This window comes from Pseudophryne corroboree, chromosome 9 (assembly GCF_028390025.1).
Source record: "Pseudophryne corroboree isolate aPseCor3 chromosome 9, aPseCor3.hap2, whole genome shotgun sequence".
In the NCBI taxonomy this organism is placed as follows: domain Eukaryota; kingdom Metazoa; phylum Chordata; class Amphibia; order Anura; family Myobatrachidae; genus Pseudophryne; species Pseudophryne corroboree.
This window is the reverse complement of record NC_086452.1, coordinates 469,364,353-469,372,777: the sequence shown is the minus strand read 5'-3', so window position 1 is coordinate 469,372,777 and position 8,425 is coordinate 469,364,353. Positions and strand designations below refer to the sequence as shown.

The window sequence follows — 8,425 nt, the reverse complement described above, 5'->3', positions numbered from 1 at the left end:
TATCCAGATCATCCCTTATCACTACTGCAATTGGTTCTGGAATTGCATCACCTAAGCTCCTAGCACACGTACTGTAGTTCTGAGATGTTTATTTGAACATCTTATTCCTGGCCGTGTTCAGACCATTAAGGTCAGTACATAAGAAATTTTTTAGTTGTTACCCGATCTCACACGTTGTTTAATTGTTTGATAGATTTTAAGCTTTGAAGATAAAGCCGCAGAGTTTAAGAGGTTATGAGAAAATGTTATCAGCCCAGGTTGTAAAAATTAGCCAGCAGTTAGTAGATCCTCTAACATTTCGTTTATTCAACAAGAATTCCCTTTCCAGAAACGCTGCTCTAGTTGTAGATAACGTTCTAGCCACACAGAAACCATGAATAGGAAACAGTCACACAATGCGGACGTGCCAATATATGTAACCTGTAGCAACCTTTGTGATGGGTAATGTAACGTCAGAGTGTAGCACGCACCTGGTCTGTAAGGTTCTCCTCCCCACCGGGCAAACTTTTATACCCAGACTAACAAGCCAATTTTCGAGATCTTCCCAAAGCATTAGCAAATGGTCTGGAATAAGTCACCATTTCTTTTTCCAATTTCCACATGTGAATGAAGATCTGCAAACATAAAAGATTCATAATTTCAATAATCCAATGACCTTCCCTTATACCCCTTTCAGACCGACAGAGCCAGGTCACACCCGGGAATGTGTTCCAGGACCCATCCCGGGAATGACCCCTTTCAGACTGCACTTAGACCTGGGATCGACCCGGGACAGCCCCATTCCCACTGATCCCGGGAAATCCCTGCAAATGCATATGTATGTCATTAGAAATGGACATTTTTCTGGCCAGCCCCATTCTTTTTACAGTTGTCATGCACCTTCAAGAACTGCTTCTTTAGAGTCTTCATTTTATGTACAGCTTGCTGTTGTGTACGTATAATGCCTCTGGCTTCCAGCAGATTTGCAATGTTTTTATAAATGACTGCATCCTTCACTGTACCCGTCATCTGTTTTATAATCTCCTCCTCACCCCTTATGCTGAGCCGCGCTCTCACCTCCTGATCTGTCCAGGTCACCATGACTGTCTCCTCCGCTTCCTGGACGCTTCCCCAGGCTCTGGATGATGACATCTTTTCTGAGCCCGGGGAAGCTCCAATGAGAGGCCTTTTAACAGTCCCGGGTACTGAATACCGGGTAGGGCTTATTCACACTACACTGCATCCTGGGACGATCCCGGATTCAACCGTGGTCGAGACCTGGGATGAAATCCCGGGTTGCTCGTCCCGGGATATTGTTCCTGTGCCCTTTCACACTGAGCAATTTCCCGGGTTGATGTGCGTTCATGTGCAATAAACCCGGGAAATTTTTGTCAGTCTGAAAGGGGTATAACAGTATTGCAGAACCAGGAGATGTGCATGTGTGTTCTATGCCCTCATCCTACAGTACTGCACTCCATCTGTACTAGGTAAGGTATATACAGCCATAATCTACCTCCCCATCCATACGTTTAGTTTTCCCTTGTGTGTAGGGTGGCCAATCCTGGGATTGATTTGTTTCCGGTGTAGTTTCCCACCGCATAACTCACCATGACACCCAGGAGGAAGGGCGGATGGGACACTTACTTTGGTGTGAGGCCCGTGCAGCCAGTGACGGGCGGCACGCTGCGCAAGGGGAGCTGGGAGGAGGGAGCTGGACAGCGCCAGCCTCCTGAGGGTGCTCAACGCCACCTGGCATTAAAAAACAAAAACAAACAATGGGCCGATCCTGAAATCCCCGGGATTGGAGCTTGAATCCCGGCCAATTTTTTGCCTAAACCCCAGGATCCCACGATTGGCCACCCTACCTGTGTGTAAGAATATATACTGCTTTATACACACACCAAGAGCAGAGATACAATCTTGCACTAGTGACTAATCAAAAGGACCCTCAGACACAGATCAAACCAGAGGATTATATTTCATAATACAGCAGATGAAACGTGTGGTTATGAACCTACATACACTCCACTCACACATCTGCAAAATAACAAGTCCTAGGTCAGTGATCGTCAACCAGTCGCTCGCGAGCTACCGGTAGCTCACCGTAGCATTTTCGGTAGCTCGCAGAGCGCACGGGCTTGGGCAATTACTGGTAGTGGCACTTCTCCCTTCATTTTTAATATGGTGCCAGCCGTCAGACAATCAGAGCTCGCGGACCGGCTGCGGCAGCACCTGATTGGCTGCCGGACCGCGAGCTTTGATTGCCTTACTTACCAACACCATAGTTCAAATGCCCGCGCAGCTGGAGACCCTCACCACAGCCGCTCTCCGGATGTCACAGGAGAGGCGCTCTCCGGATGTCACAGGAGAGGCGCTCTCCGGATGTCACAGGAGAGGCGCTCTCCGGATGTCACAGGAGAGGCGCTCTCCGGATGTCACAGGAGAGGCGCTCTCCGGATGTCACAGGAGAGGCGCTCTCCGGATGTCACAGGAGAGGCGCTCTCCGGATGTCACAGGAGAGGCGCTCTCCTCCCCTTCCAAAGAAGCCAGCAGCGGTGAGCACTGTGGTGGTGGTGGGGGGGGCGCACTGTATCTGGCACTACTGGGGGGCCTTACTTGCGGATCTGGCACAGCTGGGGGGGGGGGGGGGCCTTACTTGCGGATCTGGCACAGCTGGGGGGGGGGGCCTTACTTGCGGATCTGGCACAGCTGGGGGGGGGGGCCTTACTTGCGGATCTGGCACAGCTGGGGGGGGCCTTACTTGCGGATCTGGCACAGCTGGGGGGGGGGCTCTTGCGGATCTGGCACAGCTGGGGGGGGCCTTACTTGCGGATCTGGCACAGCTGGGGGGGGGGGGTGGAGGGCCTTACTTGCGGATCTGGCACAGCTGGGGGGGGGGGCCTTACTTGCGGATCTGGCACAGCTGGGGGGGGCGCCTTACTTGCGGATCTGGCACAGCTGGGGGGGGGCGCCTTACTTGCGGATCTGGCACAGCTGGGGGGGCGCCTTACTTGCGGATCTGGCACAGCTGGGGGGGGCGCCTTACTTGCGGATCTGGCACAGCTGGGGGGGGCGCCTTACTTGCGGATCTGGCACAGCTGGGGGGGGGGCGCCTTACTTGCGGATCTGGCACAGCTGGGGGGGCGCCTTACTTGCGGATCTGGCACAGCTGGGGGGGGCGCCTTACTTGCGGATCTGGCACAGCTGGGGGGGGGCGCCTTACTTGCGGATCTGGCACAGCTGGGGGGGCGCCTTACTTGCGGATCTGGCACAGCTGGGGGGGGCGCCTTACTTGCGGATCTGGCACAGCTGGGGGGGGGCGCCTTACTTGCGGATCTGGCACAGCTGGGGGGGCGCCTTACTTGCGGATCTGGCACAGCTGGGGGGGCGCCTTACTTGCGGATCTGGCACAGCTGGGGGGGGCGCCTTACTTGCGGATCTGGCACAGCTGGGGGGGGGGGCCTTACTTGCGGATCTGGCACAGCTGGGGGGGGGGCCTTACTTGCGGATCTGGCACAGCTGGGGGGGGGCCTTACTTGCGGATCTGGCACAGCTGGGGGGGGGCCTTACTTGCGGATCTGGCACAGCTGGGGGGGGGCCTTACTTGCGGATCTGGCACAGCTGGGGGGGGCCTTACTTGCGGATCTGGCACAGCTGGGGGGGGCCTTACTTGCGGATCTGGCACAGCTGGGGGGGGCCTTACTTGCGGATCTGGCACAGCTGGGGGGGGCCTTACTTGCGGATCTGGCACAGCTGGGGGGGGGCCTTACTTGCGGATCTGGCACAGCTGGGGGGGGGGCCTTACTTGCGGATCTGGCACAGCTGGGGGGGGGGCCTTACTTGCGGATCTGGCACAGCTGGGGGGGGCCTTACTTGCGGATCTGGCACAGCTGGGGGGGGGCCTTACTTGCGGATCTGGCACAGCTGGGGGGGGGGCCTTACTTGCGGATCTGGCACAGCTGGGGGGGGCCTTACTTGCGGATCTGGCACAGCTGGGGGGGGGGGGCCTTACTTGCGGATCTGGCACAGCTGGGGGGGGGGCCTTACTTGCGGATCTGGCACAGCTGGGGGGGGGGGCCTTACTTGCGGATCTGGCACAGCTGGGGGGGGGCCTTACTTGCGGATCTGGCACAGCTGGGGGGGGCCTTACTTGCGGATCTGGCACAGCTGGGGGGGGGCCTTACTTGCGGATCTGGCACAGCTGGGGGGGGGCCTTACTTGCGGATCTGGCACTGCCGATGGGCATTACTTGTAGTTGTGAGGCCACACCCCCTATTCACAGGAACACGCGTGCAACGTGGGGAGGGGGAAGCTCTTTCTGAGGTTTTATTTTCCGAAAGTAGCTCACACCCCAATTAAGGTTGGAGACCACTGTCCTAGGTTACTCAAACTTACCGAACCCTTAGGGAGTCTCCCGGCCAGAAGCGCATTGAGCTGGGTAATCTCCCTATTGGTGCACTGCGGATCTCTCTGGAAGGCAGCCTGCATTCATTTGTAATTAGACTTCTCTTTATGCAGCTGCTCCTGGAACATGGCAGCATCTTCTTTGTTCAGCAAGCTGAGAGCATCACCTACAATAGACACAAACAGCTCATGTAATAAAGTATTATTCCTGTAATACATCAAATTTAACAATGTTAGGGCTCGAGAAATCCTAGGTGCCATGTCGCCCTGAGGCAGGGGCGTATCTACCCATTGGCCAGGATGGCACTCGCCAGGGGCGCCAGCCGAGCAGGGGGCGCCACCCTCGGCCAATGGGTGGAATCCCTTAAGCTGTCTGGCAATACCTGCTGTGTCAAGCTGCCTGTGCATTGCCTGGGATGGAGGGCGGCAGATCGCTCAGCAGGCAGGAGCTGGCGCCGCAATGCACTACAGGGAAGAAACTGAAAATAAACTACAAGTCCCAGCAACCCTTGCTGTCGGGAGCTCCTGGCAACAAGGGCTGCTGGGAGCTGTAGTGAAATTTCAGTTTCTTCACGTAGTTTGGTGCAGTGCCGGACACCGGCGCCAGCTCCTGCCAGCTGAGCGATCCTCCGCCCTCCATCCCAGGCAGCTCTGCACAGCAGGTATTACCAGACACGACGGCTATCTGATGGGATGCTGTGGGGTGGGGACTAGGGCTATGTGCTGTGTGGGGAGGCTATGTATGTGCTGTGTGGGGAGGCTATGTATGTGCTGTGTGGGGAGGCTATGTATGTGCTGTGTGGGGAGGCTATGTATGTGCTGGAAGTGGGGGAGACTACTACTATGTGCTGGGATGGGGACTAGGGCTATGTGCTGGAGAGGGATGGGGACTAGGGCTATGTGCTTGGGGAGGTGAGGAGCTATGTGCAGGGAGGGGGACTATGGCTATCTATGCTGGCAGGGAAATATTGTTAGGTGATGAGAGGGGGGTGGGGACTACTGTATGACTGTGTTGGGAGAAGTGGAGACTACGGCTATGTGCTGGGGGGACTACGGGTATTGCTTGGGGAGGTGGGGGCTATGTGCTGGGAGGGGGATGGGGACTATAACTATATGACCGTGGGGGCATATCTGGCACCGTGGGGGCATATCTGGCACCGTGGTGGCATGTGTGTATCACGCCCCCATTTTCATTGGCCACACCCATTTTTTGGCGTGCATGCGCCTTCAGACAGCGCATACAGTACCACTAAGATTTTTTTTCTACTTGCACCACTGGGTAGTGCGCTGTACTGCACTTCTTTGCACTACTATTTGGTTTAACTACCAGGCCTTGGGTGGCATTGCCTCCTCAGCCAAGCCAGGCACTGCTGATGTCTCCTCAGTGTTATAAGAATTACTGTGTGGGCTTAATGTATAAAGGGAACTGCTACTGTTTGGGCATGATGTGTATAAGGGTTACTACTGTGTAGCCTAATTTGAATTGGGGGAACTGTTGAATGGTCATGCCCCTTTCCCACAAGATCATGTCCTTTTTTGCACATGCACCTTCCCTATTTCATATATGGGGGGCGCCAGTCCCTTACTTTGCCAGGGGCGCCCGGACCCCTAGATACACCCCTGCCCAGAGGGTCTATTTATTAAGCCACGGATGGAGATAAAGTACTAGCCAATCGGCTACTAACTACCATGTTACAGGCTGTTTGAAAAAATGACAGTCAGCAGCTGATTGGCTAGTACTTTATCTCCATCCAAGGCTTAGTAAATAGAACCCTAAAAAAATTTTTACACATGGCAACTGGATTTGGAGAGACCTTGGACAGTCAGTAAAGTGAGGTTAAACTGGCTCCACCCCCTGCGCACTGTAAAGCTTTTGCATGCAGTAGGAGTCCTGCAAATGAGGGCCCACCCCCAGTCATTATGCGTTCTAAGCATTTTTTGAAAAACGATCAAGTCCTGCAGGTCACGCTGGGAAGATCGGTCTGATCTGGCTGTGTGTACCCCAGCCAATAGCAAGTGTCTCCCCATCCAACCACCACCTGAGGCCTTCCTCCCTCCATACCCACCCTCTCCTCCACCTGCGGTGTGTGCCGGCTGAACATCCAGACCAGGAGCCCCTGCAAGCTGACACTCCCTGTGCCCCATAGGGGGTGCACAATAAAACCAGTGACTCCAAGGTGAGCTTAAGGCCTGCGGCAAGTGTTTCCATGCCATTGCAAAGGCAATTCACTCTGCTTGCACTAAATTGAGCAGACCCCTAAACCCACTGACCCTTGCTGTCAAAAGGACAGTGCAGTACTGGTCTGGTGCAGAGTACCGGACTTTAGAGTGTTCCACAGATCTGACGGAATATGAATTAGGCAGTTTTCTTGCAATAAGCTAAAAACACACATACACACTATAGGAGATACTAGTAAAAACCATTAACAAAATTTGACACAAAAAAAAAAAAAAAACCACCACACCCACCCGTGTGAGCTCCATATATGTGCACATAAAGAATACATACAGATTAACTATAGAATATACATACAGGTACAGAACATAGGACCACCTGGCCAAACATAACTAAAATGCCTCAGAACACTACTATCAACGTGGACATCTATTGAGAACCGCAGCCTTTGGCAAGCAATGCCCAAACCGTGGTGAGCCCACGAGCGTACACATTGTAATGTCCCGGACAAGTCTGATGTTCTTAAAACAGTTTAGTTATGATAAACCAGGGAGTCCAATATTCTGAAATAGAAAATAAATTATTATTATATATGTATGAACCTACACGTATAAACTAGCACAATTATCACTAACGAATGAAGAATAATGGGGCACCTGGATTATATAGGGACTCCAGAGCAGAGTGAATCTCTCCAAATCCTTGATGCATGGAAACGTTCCTTCCTATATGGTAAGTGGCACGCTGTAGATATCCGGATTAGTGGCTTATTCACTGCAGCCTGTACTGACCCATCTGGGGGTAAGCATCCGTGGGTTACCGGAGCGTTGCAGGTGCTGGGTGCCAAACACATGGAGGGTGGCTCAGTATAACATGCAATGTAGGTTAGCAGAAGGAGATGCAAGTGTGGACACAACGCACTAGCTGAGGCAATACCAGTTGTGGTGGACTAGAGTACACAGAGACTTCCACAGCCTGACGTGTCCCTGATAATAAAAAAAAAAACCTCCAGAAACAAAACGCTCTGTTCTTGGACTTCCCTCTTAATGCCTGATCGCCATCACCTGTGCTGAAACACCTGTCATATCCATTAGCTAGTTCTCCACAGCTGGTCAGTCATGCAGTAACAGGGAAGCCCAGGTACAGAGCAGTTTGTCCCTCCTGGAATGGGTCTTGTCTGGACTCGAGGTATGTAATAGCACAGAGGTTCTCAAACGCGGTCCCCGAAGCACCCAACAGTCCAGGTTTTCAGTATATCCATGGCTCAGCACAGATGGTTAAACTAAGGTGCTAATTAAGTCACCTGTGGACAAACATTCACATTTGGGGTGTCTTGAGGACCACGTTTGGGAACCTCTGTAATAGCATATTAACCATATAACAGTCAAACAGGATATAAAGACATGAGGAGACAAATTCACAATCATATAACTATAAATAAAAATCTATGTATGATATGATGTGAAAGTATTGTTATTTGTATGCAGCAAATAATACACCCGTGTAATGGGCACCGAGTCACGTGATCAGGTCTCTATAACCGATTAGAAAAATAAATGATTTGTGGGGGTTATTAAGGTTGCATCGTTTATGCAATCCAATGCGCAGTTTCCCGTTCTGCGCACGTGCAGAATGGGTAATGTGATCGCATCTCAGAAATGCGAATGCACACCTCCCAACATAACCCTCTCCAGGAGGGACAGAATGCTCTGCTCCTGGACTTCCCTCTTAATGTATGATTGCCAGCACCTGTGCTGAAACACCTTTCTTGTCCATTAACCTATTCAACACAGGTGCCTGCAATCATAAATTGAGAGAAAAGTCCAGAAGCAGAGCATTGTGTCCCTCCTGGAGAGGGTCATGTTA

The 8,425-nt window shown here is 52.6% G+C and overlaps 1 long non-coding RNA gene across 1 annotated transcript; it reads right to left on the bottom strand.

Moving 5' to 3' along the window:
* Positions 1-236: 236 nt before the first annotated feature.
* Positions 237-7,556, bottom strand: LOC134957160 (uncharacterized). Its single transcript, XR_010186506.1, has 3 exons — positions 7,216-7,556; positions 4,375-4,550; positions 237-614 (listed from the first exon to the last, which is right to left on the bottom strand). It is a non-coding gene; the product is annotated as an uncharacterized LOC134957160 (long non-coding RNA).
* Positions 7,557-8,425: the final 869 nt, after the last annotated feature.